The sequence below is a fragment of the Eutrema salsugineum genome, unplaced genomic scaffold (genome assembly GCF_000478725.1).
Source record: "Eutrema salsugineum unplaced genomic scaffold, Eutsalg1_0 scaffold_8, whole genome shotgun sequence".
Lineage (NCBI taxonomy): Eukaryota > Viridiplantae > Streptophyta > Magnoliopsida > Brassicales > Brassicaceae > Eutrema > Eutrema salsugineum.
This window is the reverse complement of record NW_006256414.1, coordinates 8211268-8230014: the sequence shown is the minus strand read 5'-3', so window position 1 is coordinate 8230014 and position 18747 is coordinate 8211268. Positions and strand designations below refer to the sequence as shown.

General features: G+C 42.7%; 2 non-coding genes across 2 annotated transcripts; both read right to left on the bottom strand.

Annotated features, from left to right (window-relative positions):
- Positions 1-10222: 10222 nt before the first annotated feature.
- On the bottom strand, positions 10223-10307 carry TRNAY-GUA. The gene is given in 2 exon segments: positions 10223-10258; positions 10271-10307. It is a non-coding gene; the product is annotated as a tRNA-Tyr (tRNA).
- An 8166-nt stretch (positions 10308-18473) lies between these two features.
- On the bottom strand, positions 18474-18555 carry TRNAS-AGA. The gene has a single exon. It is a non-coding gene; the product is annotated as a tRNA-Ser (tRNA).
- Positions 18556-18747: the final 192 nt, after the last annotated feature.

The window sequence follows — 18747 nt, the reverse complement described above, 5'->3', positions numbered from 1 at the left end:
ATGGATTTGACTTGGTCAGAAAGATCTTCAAACTTCTTATTAAAGTGAATTGACATACTATCAATTTTCTCATGAAGTGTGGCCTTAGAGACGACTTGAGCATCGTTGAACTGTTTGATTGTGGCTTCAAGCTGCTCCAAACGGTTACTGATATGCCGTTCTCATCCTGTTGAAGGATTTGGTGAGGTAGGCAATGAACATATGGTCTAGGGTTGACCATAGGGGGCGCGTAGGGATCATCTCGGTACATAGGTAGTTTGCGGCGTCCGTACTGGTGGTGGTTCAGATTAGGGTTCCGAACAGAGTTGAGAAGATCGTGCATGTACTGCTCTTCTCTGCGCCTGGTGGCTTGAGGAGTGTTGTAGAAACCTTCCTCGTAGTAGGAATTTTGGTTCATGGGATCCATTGCTTCGGGAACTGAAACAAAGAGAACCAAAAACAAAAATAAGTAGAAAAAGTGTTCTAGAGTCGGTTTACCAACCTTTCTTAGGGTTTTGTGGAAAAAAAACAGGTGCTTTTCCCAGTAACGGCACCAAAAACTTGATGTGGTGTGTGCGGGGTGTCAAGTTTTACCCTAATAATAATCAATAAGCCGCAAGTGCACAACTGATCGATCGTAGTACTTAGAGATTGAATCCATAGGGAAGGAGGATCTTTTTCTGCAAAAACATTTGAAAGAAATATGAATTAAGGAAATCTAGAACTAATGAAATTTAAAAGGGGTTTTTGGGTGGTCACTAAAACGTAAACTCTAAGCTAAACGGGAAACTGAAAAACACTTACGAAAATCGGGTGTAAAAACTAAAGAAGAGCTAATCTGAACGTTAATGAAAATCGGCTGGAATAAAGAAAATTACCTAATGACTAAAACTTGTATGAAATTGGAGAAAATTGTGTAAGCCAAAACTCGCACAACCAAAAATTTGTTAAGGAAAACTTAAGGGATCCGAAATCGCTAGGGCTTATCGCAAGAACATTAAGATCAAAAGAAGATTTTTGCTGGAAAAGTGTTTAAGTCTTATTGCTCTCGAGTTGTGAAAAAGTTACATAATGAATCGCATAATGAATCGCATACATCGCCTAGCCGAGAATCTCTGATGTGCTGTCGTGTGTGTCGAGGGTTGTCAAGTTTTACCCTAAATGAAATCAATAGCCGCAAGTGCACAACTGATCGATTGTAGTACTTAGGGATCGAATCCACAGGGAAGGAGGATCTTTCCTGCAAAAGCCTTCGAAAGAAATATAAAGTAAGGAAGTCTAGAACCAAACGGTTTTGTGGGAGTTTTGGTGGTGTGTTTAAAATGTAAAAGCGAATCTTAAAGAGAAAATACGGGAATTAAAATGACCTAATAGCTAAACTTACCGAAAACGAGTAAATATGATAAAAACTACTAACCTAATTGCTTAAATGAAAATCGATTGAAAGAGTAAATAAACTAGACTAAAGCTTGAATGAAAATTGGTGTAAATCTATAAGAAAAGAGGCGCTGGGGTTCAGGGAAGTTTTCTCAGGGGTACGAACGATTCAAAACATTGCTAGAGAGTAAATTTGATAAGAACTTAGCTTAAACTTTTTGAACTGGAGTCACGGACGTATGAATACGCCACTGTCGTGATCATAGACAACTATCTCTCTCAACCCTGACCAGTAGGTTTCCATTCTGGCCCTGGAAAAGAAGAGATGCATTATGTTTAAGACTCGTCAGCATTTACAAATCGCCCATAGGTAGGTTTCCACTCCTATGTTTGTTTTGCTCTCCCAAACTAGATCTGACACCGGATGAACACTTTCGTGTCACCAAGCATCTGGATCAGATTGTAGTTCATGACGCTACTCTCATGCAGTAAAAACGAATTCAGAAGAAAAAGTTCTAAGATTCGGCTTAAAAGCTTATGGAATCCTCACCGAACATATAAATCCCCATCGAAAATCCCTTAGACCCAACAATAAAACTACTCAGACATAATAAACCAAATCAAAAACATAGTATTAAAAAGTAGAATAGAAACCGAAATTGAAAAAGAAAGAACAAGGGTTCAAGAGACAGATCTCTCTCTCCCTAAAACCTAAAAACAAAGCTTAAAGTAAAATTTCTGTAAAGTATTTCGTCTCTCTTCCTCTCTCTTAAAAACGACCTAAATGACATGTATTTATAGTCTCCAATACTCTTTGGTGTCTAGGGTTTCGGAATTGAGGCTGAAAAAATGATATGGGCCTCAGAAATGGGCCTTCGGGGTCATAGTTGGCTGGCCGCGGTCGGGATGAGTGGGACCGCGGGAAATGGGTGGCTGGCCGTGGTCGCGGTGCTTCTGACCGCGGGAAATGACCTGTTGGCCGCGGGTGGAAACGGTTACCGGCTGGTTTACGGGACATCTTGCTCTTCGCGTATCTTTTGATTGAACCGTTGGATTGCCAAGCTGTAAAGTGTGCTGGAAAGCTGATACTTCCATCTTTAAGGTCTCCAAATTTGAGCTGGATCAGATGGTGAGAAGGCCTTCAATCAGGGGTAAATTTCTGACGGTTTGAATCTGAGCTGAAATCTGGTTTTCTATCCATTTTGTTAATCTTTTCCCTAAGTTACCTGAAAAGAGTCTTGGAACTACAAATACTAAAAAAACGTAATAAAAGTACTTAAAAGCAATTAAAAACATAGAAAAAGTATTTCAAAACGATCCATATAAGTGGTCAAAATACGGTGTCCTCAAACAAAGCAAAACCCTAAACTGGTTAAGTGAAAACAAAAATAGGGAATGCACAAATCTCAGAGACATGAACTCCTAAACTAGGACCAAAGATCGTGCATCAATCCACAACTTAGTCTAGAAAATTCTCACCAATGCACAAAAGATACTAGTCCACTTTTTCCGTCATGCAAAACTTAAACAATCTAAATCTTGATTCCAGTCAACTAGCTCTCTACATTCATTAAGTTCAATAGTGAGTTCTCATTAAAGACATCATCCAGGGTAGACGGCGTTTGGCATTAAAGGGCAGTTTAAGTGGTGGAGTTAAAGTGTTTTGTGTTACCTGATGAATCTGGAGGATGCAAGATAATATGCAAAACCGCAAGAGAGAGATAAGGACCTGTTGATGACCACAATTTTCAGTCAATTCTTCTAGCCAAATGTTGTTGCATAATCCTTCCTCCTTTGTTGTGAACAGCTATTCCCCAAGACTTAGATTCTTTCCGGGAATCAGAAAATGATCTCCAAAACTCCATAAAATCGAACTCCAGTTGCCTTGGGACTTAAAATTCGACCTCTCTAGACTCTCTAAGGCTTTTATTTCCTTTCTTTTCTTATTGTCGGATTTTTTTTTTTTTTTGAAAAGGAAATGCCTTTTAAAGAGAGAGAGAGACTAGAGGACGAGATTGTACCGAAATTTGAGATTTTTCTAAGGCAAACTGAGCTTCCTCTTGTGTTGAATCCTTCCGGGAACTTTTCCGGCAATCGCAGGTCTTTGTCCTTAGTGACTGAAAACTGCGTCGTTCCTCTTTCTCTTCAACGTTTTTGCACTTATCTGCATATAAGACAATAGAAAACAAGAGTGCATGTGGTTTGCAAGAGGACTGGTTAAGGTGGGGAACTAGCTAAAGATGAACTAGCCATTCAGGATCAACTGAGAGTGGTAAAAGGATAAAGGAGTCCTGAATGTATGATTCGTTTCCCTGGTCTAATGCTTCAATGAGAAAGTTAAATCCAAATTAAGTCCAAATAAAACAGAGCTAGTGTATGCCTTCATCTAAATCGAAATCATTCAAATTCCTCTGGGGTACTTCGTTTCAAATGTGCTTAGCTATCGCCTAGTATAGTCTTAAATCATGAATGAGCATGTCACTAGGAACAGTCTAAAAGCACACAGTCAACTATCATGGATTCATGTTCACCATTCCCTTTAAAACGTATTTTGTTTTGAAAACCGATTTTGAAAAACTTTAAGGAAAATGCAAAAAGAGTAGATAATGCAAGACTCATGAAAGAAAAGTGATTAGAAAGGGATGAAATCCTCCCCCAGACTTAAATCACACTGTTCTCAGTATGAAACAAGTCGAGATTGGATAAGAAAAATGCATAGATAATCGAATTTGTAAGGCCAAAAAGAACTTACCTAGATCGGGATGCTGGTGGAGATGAACCGGATTCATTCAAAGAGGTTTGGGAAGGTGATAGGTGGTGATGAAGGTGGTGGAGGGTGATGAATGAGGTGGAGTGGGGATTGGTGAGGTGGAATGAGGTGAAGTGGGTGGTTTGGGGTTGGGTTTGATCTCAACGACCATTTTCCGCGGTCAGGAGCCACGCGACCGCGGCAAACCGGTGCTCGGCCGCAGTCAGAAAGACGCGGCCGCGGTCAATCATGCGTTTCCTGCAGTCAGAGCATCTGCGACCGCAGGGGCTTATCTCGCGGCCTGTTCCTGCTTCTCCTTGGTTCATGCTGGGCCGAGCAGTCAGGGACCATCCTTCTTTTTGGTTTTTTCTGGTTTTTTGATTTTTTTGGTTTTTTTTGTTTTATAAGAAACACCTGAAACTAAGAAAAAGAAAAAAATCAATAGAAAAAGAAACAAAAATCGTAAAGAAAACAATACCTAAATGGATTGCCTCCCATTAAGCGCTTCTGTTTTAAGTCGTTTAGCTCGACTTTTAGTGTTGGACGTGGCTTAGTCCAATGAAGAAGACCTTTTCCTGAGACAAGTCTTTTTGGACATCTCCTTGCTTTGCCTAGCAGGTTCTTCGTCACTCCAAAGTTCTTCTTCAAACTCTTCTGTTGCAGAACGTTTTCCTGCTTTGCTGTTGTATGGGACAGCTTCTGTGAAGACATCTTTGTCGATATTAGCAAATGAAATCCTCCGGTTTGGCCAGTCCATTATAGCTCCGGAAGTTGCTAGAAAAGACCATCCGAGAATCACTGGATATGTTGCATCTCTCGTCTTGACAATGTAGAAGTCGACATGCACTATGCAATCTCCTATTCTCAAAGGAATATCATGAGCTATTCCTTGAGGTGTTGCATTGGAATCATCAGCTAGACTAATCTTTGCTCTAGTCCTGTGCAGGTGTTTAATACCAAGTCTCCAAGCAATTGCCTTGGACATCATGTTAAGACAAGCTCCAGAATCACAAAGCAAGTTTTTAAACATTTCTCCTCTAATAGAACAAGAGATAAGAAACTGACCTGTAGTCTTGACCTTATGGAGAATTCGAACTTGCCTTTCTCTGTAGGTGTTGGCTGGTGTTTCAAACGCAGAATATGATTCACAAAAGAAAGCTGCAGCGTCATATTCAATGATTGAATCGATGTATGGCATCTTTATCTCGCTGCATATCTGGTCTTCTTGGAATGAAGAGTCAGCTGAATTCTCAACATATTCCTTTGCCATCATACAAGGTAATGATTCCTGCCAATCTGTTTCTTCATCTGAAACTTGGTTTTCTTCTTCCTGAGTTGCTTTTTTAGGTGCTGTAGGTTGAAGTTGGGACAGAAGATGTATTATTTTTCTTTCAAAACCCGGAGGTGCATCTGAACGACCAATTCCCGCGGTCAGAGGCGTCGTGACCGCGGGAAAAGGAGCCTTGGCAGCGGTCAGGATGCTCAGACCCGCGGCTCCGGATATAACTTGCTCATAGTCCATTTCTTCCTTCTTGTACTTGACATGAACTTCTCCAGCTTCTTTATTGGGTAGACCATGAGACGGATTCTCTGACTTCTTTAATCTCCTGCTTTGATTCGACAATACCACTTGAATTCTGTATGATGTCATACCCTTGTCTTGTCTGCTCTGTTGCGACTTGGTGGATCATCCCAGCTATTGTTTGTCCGTCCTTGTGTGTTTGTTCTTCCAGAACTCGAACAAGATTGGCCATATCATCGAATTTTCTGTTGAACTCTTCAGAGATTAAATCAATTCTCTTGAGCAGGGTGTTTTCGGTGAGAATCTGCTGATCAAGGAACTGGTTTATCATTCCTTCGAGGCGTCCCAAACGTCTGCTGATCCTCAAGTTGTTCTCTTGCTGACTAGGGTTCTGCAGTGGAGGATTATAGGCGTGTGGCTCGAAATAGGTTGGAGGAGGACCATAAGGATCTTCCCGGCGTCGAACAGTCTCTCTGCGCCGTTGGTAAGGGTGGTTTGGCTGGCTGTATCGATCCATGTAGCTAAGATTTCGGGCTTTGTGTTCTTCTCTGCGTCTAGTGGCTTGAGGAGTGTTATAGAAACCTTCCTCATAGTGTGTATTTCGATTTATAGGATCCATATCATCTGAAATAGAAACAAAATAACCGAAAAATGGAAATATGCAGAAAAAGGGGTTCTAGAGTCGATTTACCAACCTTTCTTAGGGTTTTGCGGGAAAGAAAACGCATGCCTTCCCCGGCAACGGCGCCAAAAACTTGATGTGCTGTCGTGTGTGTCGAGGGTTGTCAAGTTTTACCCTAAATGAAATCAATAGCCGCAAGTGCACAGCTGATCGATTGTAGTACTTAGGGATCGAATCCACAGGAAAGGAGGATCTTTCCTGCAAAAGCCTTCGAAAGAAATATAAAGTAAGGAAGTCTAGAACCAAACGGTTTTGTGGGGGTTTTAGTGGTGTGTTTAAAATGTAAAAACGAATCTTAAAGAGAAAATACGGGAATTAAAATGATCTAATAACTAAACTTAGCGAAAACGAGTAAAAATGAGGAAAACTGCTAATCTAATTGCTTAAATGAAAATCTATTGGAAGAGTAAATAAACTAGACTAAAGCTTGAATGAAAATCGGTGTAAATCTATAAGAAAAGAGGCGCTGGGGTTCAGGGAAGTTTTCTCAGGGGTACGAACGATTCAAAACATTGCTAGAGAGTAAATTTGATAAGATCTTAGCTTAAACTTTTTGAACTGGAGTCACGGACGTATGAATACGCCACTGTCGTGATCATAGACAACTATCTCTCTCAACCTTGACCAGTAGGTTTCCACTCTGGCCCTGGAAAAGAAGAGATGCATTATGTTTAAGACTCGCCAGCATTCACAAATCGCCCATAGGTAGGTTTCCACTCCTATGTTTGTTTTGCTCTCCCAAACTAGATCTGACACCGGATGAACACTTTCGTGTCACCAAGCATCTGGATCAGATTGTAGTTCATGACGCCACTCTCATGCAGTAAAAACGAATTCAGAAGAAAAAGTTCTAAGATTCGGCTCAAAAGCTCATGGAATCCTCACCGAACATATAAATCCCCATCAAAAATCCCTTAGACCCAACAATAAAACTACTCAGACATAATAAACGAAATCAAAAACATAGTATTAAAAAGTAGAATAGAAACCGAAATTGAAAAAGAAAGAACAAGGGTTCAAGAGACAGATCTCTCTCTCCCTAAAACCTAAAAACAAAGCTTAAAGTAAAATTTCTGTAAAGTATTTCGTCTCTCTTCCTCTCTCTTAAAAACGAACTAAATGACATGTATTTATAGTCTCCAATACTCTATGGTGTCTAGGGTTCCAGAATTGAGGCTGAAAAAATGATATGGGCCTCGGAAATGGGCCTTCGGGGTCATAGTTGGCTGGCCGCGGTCGGGATGAGTGTGACCGCGGGAAATGGGTGGCTGGCCGCGGTCGCGGTGCTTCTGACCGCGGGAAATGACCTGTTGGCCGCGGGTGGAAATGGTTACCGGCTGGTTTACGGGACATCTTGCTCTTCACGTATCTTTTGATTGAACCGTTGGATTGCCAAGCTGTAAAGTGTGCTGGAAAGCTGATACTTCCATCTTTAAGGTCTCCAAATTTGAGCTGGATCAGACGGTGAGACGGCCTTCAATCAGGGGTGAACTTCTGACGGTTTTACTCTGAGCTGAAATCTGGTTTTCTATCCATTTTGTTAAGCTTTTCCCTAAGTTACCTGAAAAGAGTCTTGGAACTACAAATACTAGAAAAACGTAATAAAAGTACTTAAAAGCAATTAAAAACATAGAAAAAGTATTTCAAAACGATCCATATAAGTGGTCAAAATACGGTGTTATCAATCTCGAGAGAGTTTTTCAGAATATTTCCTTATCGCTTTGTGCGACCACCGTCATAGCACTTCGCCTAGGGTTTTTATGGGCTTACGTCCTTCATGACTTCGGCTCGGTCCATCCAAGAAAAACCAGTTCGGCTCCATTGCGAAAGGAAGCGGCTCGGCCCATTCTCCTACTTGCACAGCTCGGCCCACCGAACGTCCTTCCCACGTTTCGAGAGAGACAATCCAGACCATCGGTTACGGGGTTCGGCTACCGCTGATACTCGAGCGAGACGTATTTAGTCGGGGCGAGACATACGCAATGGATGCCCTCTACTATTATTCGTCTCTCGAGGAACCCGTTGCGGATTCCACGCTCCGGACCTCGCTGATTTTCGAGGTTGGTGTGGACCCCACACATTTCGAGAATTCTATATAAGGAGGCTCTAGCCTTTGTTCTTCTCATAAATTCAGTTTCCCAAAATTCACAAAGGTAGCTCTCCCTTCTCTCTTCTTTCTCTCTCTAGTTTTTTTTATTTTTCCATCTAGGGTTTCCAGGTCTCCGTTGCCGCCGACCGCCTTTTCCGACGAGCCGTGCCGCGAAATATCTTTTGTAACCCCCGTACCGATTTGTAAATTATGTCGAGCCATTCCCGAGATTCACTAGATCCTCTTTTCCACTACGAGCCGTCACATGCACATGCCGAGGCGATAGATGCGACGGGGTCGTGCGGCTAGCAATCTCCCAAGGTGAATTCTTCCTCTGCTTATTCGATAGGAGACAAGGCGTTTGACTCTCTGAGCCGTTGCTCTGTAAATAACAAGGAATCTGTTTCTGCAAGTTCCGCCCGAGGCTCTGTTCGAGACGAAGCTGTAGATTTTGCTGCGGTGAAGGCTGAGGAAGAAATATTCCCTTTCAATCCGGTCGAAGCAAAACTCAACTAGAGCGTCTCATGGCGAGCCGAGGCACTTCTTCTTCAGGGAAGAAGAAAGTTCGCCGAGGGAATAGGCCAAGAACCGATCCTCCCGGTTCTACTCTCTCATCCCCTGAATCCCTTGAATCGTTACGGCGTCGCTTCGGGATCTCTGAGGCGGTCGAATTTATTGTTCCTGGGAAAAGCGATCGAGCCGATCGTCCTCCTGTGAATCATTTCATCTCTGGGGCGGTCGAATATATGCTTCTTCTAGTTCCCAATTCCAAGGGTTACCCTCGAATATTTATGGAAACACGGGATTTGGATTGGACAAATCATGCCGAGAGGGTTACGGCATATGATTGGTATTTGGGTGGAGTTTCGAATGCGGGTTTGATATCTAGCTGAACCACCTGCTCAACTTGTTGGAGATTCGCAAGGCCCAGGGGAGGGGGGAATAAATTTTACATCTCCAGCAAGTCAAAGCGTCGAGTTATCAGCGGCTTGCCGAGCAAAGACAGTTTCTAGACCGAGTACTTCCCGAACAAGGATTCGAACATGCGCGGGCAAAGCCCACATGATTTCTAGTCATGCCCGATAACCACTCCGGCACGTCCACTTTTCCTTTACTGGAACGTGATTTCAGATATTTATCAAGATATATTCTATCGTCCAGCCATATTGTGTTAGCTTATTGAAGGATACGTAGAAGAGTCTAAGAAAGATTTTATACAATTAAAGAGCTAAAAGAAGAAGAAAAGAAACTAAAATCTATCTTCCAAAACCATTAGAGAATGTCAAAATTCCCAATCAATAAATTTTCAAAGGATTTTTTTTTTTTGCTAACGAGTTTTATCCCACTGGGTAACAGGTTAAAACCCAGTTTTATATTTGACACAAAGAAAAAAATACTAATAGTAATAAGGCAATGATTGTTTCGATTATTTAAAACAAGAGACATGAAATTCATGCAAGAATATGGCAAAAGGCTTTCATTACCATTCGAAAACTTGACAACTTATAGGCACATGCAACTATCCTCTAAATAATATGATATTAACATGGTTCTAAATAATATGATATTTACATGGTACTGATCCATTAGTGGACTTTCGTTTTCTTTTCTCATCAATAGGCTTAACTCTAATATCTTTATAAATTAATTTGAACGTTTCTAATACCGGTTACAGTTAAAGATGAAGAGATCCAAAATCCAAATTAATCAAGGAAAAATTATTTTCTTATAAGTTTAATGGTATCTCTTTTGAATGTAGCAGACCGAGACATTTTTTCGACTTGGAGTGTTAACCCGACATAAAAACCTTTTGAGAGCGAAAATTCCGACCTACCGGATTCGAACCAGTGACCTAAGGATATTCTGCTTCAACTACAGTCCTCCGCTCTACCAACTGAGCTAAGGTCGGATGTGTTTTATACTTTATGGACGTGTATATAGTTTCAACAACTGTATATATTCCCTTTAGAAGTTCTAGTTTTTGCACGAGAAAGTTTTTTATAAAAGGTAAACGTAGAACCATTGTTTACGATTTGAACAAGACGTCTTCGGAAAAATAAGTTTGATTAGAAACACTAAAGAATATATAAAAGGTATGATTCAGAATGGTAGGCCTATCCTCGAGTTTTTTCCGACACAAAATAACGCTAAGATAAATTTAGTTTTACATATCTAGAATTTGCCTATGGTAAATATCCGCATTAGACTATGGTTAAACAAAATTGAAGGCTTGAGCAGAAATAACCATAAGACTTTTATCTTTTTTCTTTGTCAAGTAGCCATATATAAGTAACACAGTCTAGATTTTGTGATGGAAACAAAAAGTAATTTATTTCAAAATTTCTTTGTGAAACATAAGCTGTTACAATCTACAAGATATAAGCAAAGATGCATACGAACAAATAGTTTTGAAATGACAAGTAAAATTGCATGCATGAGCAAAACATTTCCGACCTACCATTTTTGAAACAGTGACCTAAGGATTCTCTGCTTCAGCTACAGTCCTCCGCTCTACCAACTAAGCTAAGGTCGGCATTGTAATATAACACTTTATGCATATATATCACTAAAATTCTACAATCTTAACTTATGTATACAAAGAGTACCATACAAAAGGTTAGCTAAACACTTCTATGCTATTCAGTTTTATGGCTGTTTGATTTAAAGTACTAAATTTTATTACAACTACCATGAAAGTAATTTCTAATAGGTATTATTTTCAAAAGATCTTTTCAACACTTTAGAAAAACGTGAAAGGCAGCATTCGAACATGCGCGGGCAAAGTGTAACACCCGTGTTCGGGAAAATCTTACCAAGTGGGAAAATTGGTTAAGGGAGTTATGGAATATGTAAGCAGAAATGGGGAAAAACCAGGGCGTTAACTGAGGAAGTTCGGAAAATGAGTTTGGCCGGAGGAAAATTGGTTTAGTCGGGTGATTCTGAGCTAAGTCTAGCTTTTGCCGAGCTAAATCGAGTTTTGCCGAGCTAAAAACCAGCTGGCCGTAATTTTCGGGAAATCTAGCTGGAAATTCCGACAAGCCAAATTTTTCGGGACTTGGTCGGAATTCGGACAAGGTCGGTCCTGAACAGACAACCTTTGTCAGAAACGGGTGCGGGCAGGAGCGGTTAAATGTAAAACGCGCTAAGGTAAAAGCGCGCGAACGGTTATCAGTCGGGCAAAAACATGCACAGGAGCGGTTATTGCCGAGAGTTTGCGCAGATTGGCGCGGGAACGGTTTCTGGGCGGTTTTCTGCGAGAAATCGTGTGAGCGCCTATATAATAAAGGCTTCTGGCTCATTTTCTCTTCTTTGCGCGACCAAAAGAACTCAGAAAGATTAAGAGAAACAGTTTAAGAGAAGTTAGTCGAGAGAAAGTCTGCTTGGGCGAGAGTTATCGGATTCTGGTCGAGAGCGAGTGCGATTCTGTCAAGCGTGGTCCGGATTCTGCCGAGCGATCGTGGGAACAAGTCTGAGCGATCGAGATTTCTATCTTTACTGAATCTGTCCAATAAAAGCTAAGGTGAGTGCGTGACTGTGGCCAAATTAGTCGTATTCTTGTTTAGATTCTAGTCGGTTGCATGTATTTCTGTGCTTGTCATGACATTTCTGCTGGCTATGCCGTGATGATCGATCCACCTTATCGGCGATCTAGATCAGGCAAGGCTCTCGTGGCTGTGATGCTCGCTGAGGCTTGTCTGGTTGCTGGATGATCGCCCGGGTAAGCGTGTATGGTCATGCGTGGGTAGTTTTATGTTTCTGATGAGCACTGGGCTTGATCTTTGTTTGATGCGATTGTACTTTGGCTCGGTGAGACGGGATGACCGCTCTCACTAAGCAGTTTTGTTTGCTTATGCCTCCTTTGTGGATGCAGGTAAAGATGTCTGATCAACGCGCGCGAATTAAGGCTGAAAATGAATGGATGGTAGGATCGGGTAGTTAAGGTCTTAGTCGATGTAATAGCTTATATGCGAACAATCATGGTACTATGAACCTCGATTTAATTCAAGTATTCTGTTTTTAATCCACTTATGCACGACTAGGTCTAGTTTAAACGAACCAAATGCGAAAACAAAATAAAATTCTAAAAAAATCCGGATCGAAATTTGACTAAGTATAAGTTAAGTAGTAAAATCTGGGTTAGGGTGCTACAAGTTGGTATCAGAGCGCGGTCGGTTCTAGGACAAGTCCCGCTGTAAGGCTGATAATGTTTGTTTGTGGAATGTTAAGTTAATTTGCCGGCTAACTTAATAGAGTAAGAAGACGGCATGCAGAGGGTGAGAACTCGGCGGCTAGGAACGCCGAGGGCGGGAATCAGAAAGGTTGATTGAAATGCGGGCATTGCTGGGAATGCCGAGAATGCGGCTGCAGCTGCTACGATTGGGGTTGTTCCAAATGTTGCTGCTGCCCCGGTTGGATTGGAAGCGGTGCTGGGTTTGTTAACCCAGGTGTTATCACAATTGCCGGCTGTTGCGCCTGCCCCGGTGGCACCACCGCCAGTCGTGCAAGTGAATCTGCCTGCTGAAACGGATGAGGGAATTGCCGGTGTAAAAGTCCCATCTTACCTGAAGGTGATGGACCACATGCAGAAGTTGGATACGAAATTCTTTCAGGGAGGAACTAAGCTGATTGAGGCTGATGATTGGATCGACCGAGTGTGTACTTGGGCTGATTTTCGTGGATTGTTTAAGGCCAAGTACTTTCCACCTAAGGCGCATGATCGGTTAGAGAGTGCGTTCCTAGATATGCGCCAAGGTTCGAAATTGGTGCGAGAGTATGAGGCAGAGTTCAATAAGCCTTAGAAGTTTGCCGGCTGGGATATGGGAATCCAGAGTAATCAGATCAAACGGGTCATTCATGGACTAAGGATTGACCTCCGTAAGCACTGTGAGATGCGGGAGTATAAGACCTTTCTGGAGCTTGTGGAAAAGGCAGCGCAGCTGGAAGCTACTTCCGCGGAAAAGCTAAGTTACTTGGTAATGCTGCTGCAGCGGGGCCGAAAAAAGGGTGGACGGTCTGGCAAACCACCCGCGTGTCGTAACGCTGGTTCGACCAATGGGAAGGATAAACGTGCGAACTGGTGCGCGTCGGGTGCTTGTCTTCGATGCGGGAGCATGGAGCATAAGGTGAAGGATTGTCCGGAAGAGGACAAACGCGGAAAGAAGCCAGGGAACGGATCTGATGAGAGGGTTTGTTTCCATTGCAGTGAGGCTGGGCACATTAAGCCGAGGTGCCCAGAACTGATGTAAGTGGCACAACACACTAGGAAAAGACCGCTTGAAAGACAACCACCTCCGGCAAAGAGGAAGGCTGTGATGCCGCGAATCTATGCTGTGGTTGAGGAGACCGCAGAGGATCCGAGTTCTTCTCGTCTGATCACTGGTAAGTCCTATCACTTACCTTAGTAAATTTTCTGTATGAAAATTCTGAGTGTGCTTACGGTAGCTTAGCAATCTAGGTTATTGTGTAGGGACCTTGGTCATGGATGGTGTGGCAACCCATGTTTTGTTCGATTCCGGAGAACTCATGCTTCGTGAATCCGAACATGGTCGGAAAAGGTGGATTTTGCAAGGAACCGGTGATATGTTCATAATTTGCATCATTTAGGTTGCATATTTCATTCCAAATCATGTTTTATTTCATGCATTTTAGGTTCTTAGGGCTTGTATTAGAACTTAGGAGATGCATTAGGTCCCAATGAGTCTTTGCATGTTTTAAGTGTTTATCAGGTGTATCTGGAGCTATTTGGAGCTGAAAAGATGAATCCAGGAAGTGGAATGGTGATCAAAGCTTGAAAAATGGTGAAATTGGGTCTTTGGAGGTTATCGGCCATTCTCGCGCACCAGGAAGGTTTTTCTCGGCCAAAACGCGTACCGCGGGTGGATTTTTATCAGCCAAAACGCGTACCAGCTAAAGGATTTCTCGGCCAAAATCTCTGGGTGCAAACACGTCTCCGAAATCGCTTGTCCGGGGAACCTTCCGGTCCGATTCAGTTGTTGGGTGCTTCATCAAAGTTGGAGAGGATTGGGTCACGGTTCCAGAGCAAGTGAAATCATGGAATTCGGATGCGTGATCAGAAAGTTAAGCTCGTCGGAAGAAACTCCTCTCTCGCTGCCGTTTTGGACCGACCCGATTAGCTCCGAAGAATGCGAAGGACGGTGCACTTCCAGGCCGATTCAGTTTCCGGGGCCTTCATGAGAATCAGAGATAATTGAGTCCTGTTTTCAGAACGACAAAGATCATTCAATTCGGATCTATGAGCAGAAGATACGGTCTCCGGAATGGACACATGTCTAGACGCCTCTCTCTGATCGTGTAAATGCACTGCAAAGATGAGCCCTCCAGGAAGCCAATTCCCAAGCACCTAAGCTTCCTTCACCAACGTTGGATATATATGAGTCCTCTGTCCTCTGCAACCGGAATCACTCAATTCGGACAAGTATCTTAGAAGTTACACTCACCGGAATGAGAAGTGGTTCAAGCTGCTCTGAATGCTGCGAGAAAGCCTTGCGACTTGGTTAACTCGCAGGCCTGAAGACGAATGCCTGGAAATTGATGCTGCGAGTTGAGAAGTGCGGGTAAGCTATCAATGGATGAGGTCTGAGGCTCCCGAGCAAGAAAATTGCTAAGTCCACAATCGTGCGACTTAGGCATGCGAGTTGGCCGCGCCTGGAACCAAGCCGCACGATCACTCGCAATCTACTCCGACTTGAGCCTACGACCTGAGTGTAATGGAGACCAACCCGCACGGTTTGTACATTCCCCAGAAACCGCCTTGGTCCTGCGAGTTGAAGAAGAAGAAAATTAAGCCGCAGAAAGACTCGCAAAGCACTCCTACTTGGGCGTGCGGCTAAGACAAAGCGATTTAATTCTCACAAGACAAGTTCTTCATCTACTGCGACTTGGGCATGCTACCTGGGAGACACTGGACCAACCCGCAGGATTTCCACTTTACCCACTAAAGCCGGGTCAGGATCCGGTTTGTTCTGGGCTGACCCAGTTCGTTTTTAGAGAGATATAAATACTTTTTAGGGTTTTTTCCAAGAACTAAGCTTTGTTTTTCTCTTGGTTGAGAGATTTTTTGGTCACTAATTAGGCTTGATGCATTATGCTTGTTGATTGCTTGATTATATCTAATGGTTGTTAGACTTGATTAAGTGATTAGCAAAGGGATTATTGTCATGGGAATCAATTAATCTGCTTTTGAAGTCTAGACTAAAGAGTAACTTGTATTGCATTATTGTTCTTAGCATCATGAATTGATATCTACAACACCCTAATCAATGATCACATCTAGAGGTTTATCTTTTATCATTTGCTTAATCACCACATTCTTGTTTAGCTTGCTTGCTTTGTTTAGTTCATTAATCATTGTTTGTTCTTTTCTTGTTTATGCTTTCTTGTTACTTGTCACCAAATCTTTCTTGTTTCACTTGACTTAAGAACTTGTCTTATAAACTAGTGCCTAACTACCACACATATGGATTGACACCCCTTATACTACCTTGACAAGGGGATAGATAACCCATCTAAGGCCTCAAATACCTTAGTTATCAACCGGGAGATAACTATGGCTTAGTCTAGGTGTCGGTATTTGTTGGTAGCGTGAATATGCCAGCGGATCTGAAATCTGCCAGGTGAACTCTTATGACATTATCCTTGGTATGGATTGGCTCGGGAAGAACAAGGCAAATCTGGATTGTCGCCGTGGCCAGATTCGGTTTGAGACCGCGGAAGGGATTTTGGAGTATCAGGGTATCAGACCGACCAAGGAAACCTTGATTGTATCGCTAATGCAAGCTGATCGGATGATTGAGAAGGGGTGTGAGGCGTTCTTGGCTTCGATCACGACCACCGAAGTAGGACCGGATACAGAGCTGGACAGTATTCCGGTCTTAAGCGAGTTCGAGGAAGTGTTTAAGGCGCTAACGGGTTTACCGCCTGCACGGCCAGATCCGTTTACCATCGAACTCGAGCCTGGAATGGCGCCGATATCCAAGGCATCGTATCGGATGGCTCCGGCTGAGATGACCGAACTGAAGAAGTAGTTAAACGATCTAATGGCGAAAGAATTTGTCCGACCGAGCAGTTCACCGTGGGGTGCACCGGTGCTGTTCGTTACAAAGAAGGATGAGAGTTTTTGGCTGTGTATCGACTACCATGGGCTGAACAGGGATACTGTGAAGAAAAAGTACCCTTTTCCGTGGATAGATGAATTGTTGGACCAACTTCGAGGGGCAACTTGGTTCAGCAAGATCGATTTGGCTTCGGGTTATCATCAGATACCCATAGAAGAGTCGGATGTGAGAAAGACCGCCTTTCGGACAAGGTTTGGTCATTTCGAGTTTGTAGTCATGCCTTTCAGGCTGACTAATGCTCCTGCGGCTTTTATGAAGCTGATGAATTTGTAATCATCTTTATTGTTGATTTATTTGTTTAAACCAAGAGTCGGGAAGAACACGCCGTTCATGTAAGGACCGTGCTGAATCGGCTAAGGGAGCATAAGTTGTTCGCCAAGCTCAGTAAGTGCAGCTTTTGGCAAAGGGAGATCGGATTCTTGGGTAATGTGGTCTCGAACAAGGGAGTGTCTGTTGACCCGGAGAAGATTAAGGCAATCGCGGATTGCCCTAGACCTGAGAATGCCTCGGAGATTAGAAGCTTTCAGGGCATAGCTGGGTATTACCGTCGGTTTGTTAAGGGATTTGCGAGCATGGCTCAACCAATGACCCGTCTAATGGGTAAGGACGTACCATTCATGTGGTTGTTCGAGTGTGAGAAGTGCTTTGCCAAGCTGAAGGAGATGTTGACTAGTACACCAGTTATGGCTTTGCCTGAGCCGGATCAGCCGTATGTAGTCTACACAGATGCGTCACGGATGGGATTGGGTTGTGTGCTGATGCAGCAGGTTAAGGTAATCGCCTATGCCTCAAGGCAGTTAAGGAAGCACGAGGTGAATTACCCTACTCACGATCTGGAGATGGCTGCGGTAGTGTTCGCGTTATAGATTTGACGATTTTACTTTTATGGTGGGAAAGTTCAAGTCTAACCCGATCACAAAAGCCTGAAGTACATATTCACTCAGCCTGAGCTGAATATGAGACAAAAGCGTTGGATGGAGTTTGTGGCCGACTATGACTTGGATTTACTTATCATCTCGTTAAGGCAAATCTGGTCGCAGATGCGCTTAGTCGGAAAAGGGTTGCAGCTCTGGCCGAACAAGATGTTGAGGGATTGGTCCGAATGATTGGGACGCTACGGCTAGCGGCTTTGATCGATAAGGTAGAACCGTTGGGTTTAGGCGCAGCTGATCAAATGGATCTGCTAAGCCGAGTAAGGATTGCCCATGAAAATGATGAAAATCTGATGAAGTGGGTAAAGATGGATCAGACCGAGTACCAGACTTGGAACAATGGGACGATTTTGGTTAAGGGTTGAGTCTGTGTACCAAACAACATGGAGTTAAGGAAAGAAATACTAAGGGAAGCTCACCATTCTAAGTTCGCGGTTCACCAAGGATCGACGAAGATGTACCAGGACCTCAAGCGGTATTATCACTGGGTCGGGATGAAACGGGATGTGGCTGAATGGGTAAGTAAGACAGTCTAGATTTTGTGATGGAACAAAAAGTAATTTATACCAAAAGTTTCTATGAGAAACATAAGCTGTTACAATCTACTCCTCGAAACTTCTCTGTACAAGATATAAGCAAAGATGCATACGAACAAATAGTTTTGAAATGACAAGTAAAATTGCATGCATGAGCAAAACATTTTCGACCTACCGGATTCGAACCAGTGACCTAAGGATTCTCTGCTTCAACTACAGTTTTCCGCTCTATCAACTGAGCTAAGGTCGGCATTGTAATATAACACTTTATGCATGTATATCAGTAAAATTAATCTACAATCTTAACTTATGTATACAAAGAGTGCCATACAAAAGTTTAGCTAAGCACTCCTATGCGATTCAGTTTTATGGCTGTTTGATTTAAAGAACTACATTTTATTACAACTTCCATGAAAGTAATTTCTAATACGTATTATTTTCAAAAGTTCTTTCCCAAAACACTTTAGAAAAACGTGAACGGCAGGATTCGAACCTGCGCGGACAAAGCCCACATGATTTCTAGTCATGCCCGATAACCACTCCGGCACGTCCACTTTTCCATTACTGGAATATGATTCGGATATTTATCAAGGTATTATATTCTATTGTCCAGCCATATTGTGCTAGCTTGTTGAAAGATAAGTAGAAGAGTCTAAGAAAGCTTTTGTACAATTCAACATCTAAAAGAAGAAGAAAAGAAACAAAAAACCGATTGGCTACTAGCCAGGGCCGAGATTTCCCAATCA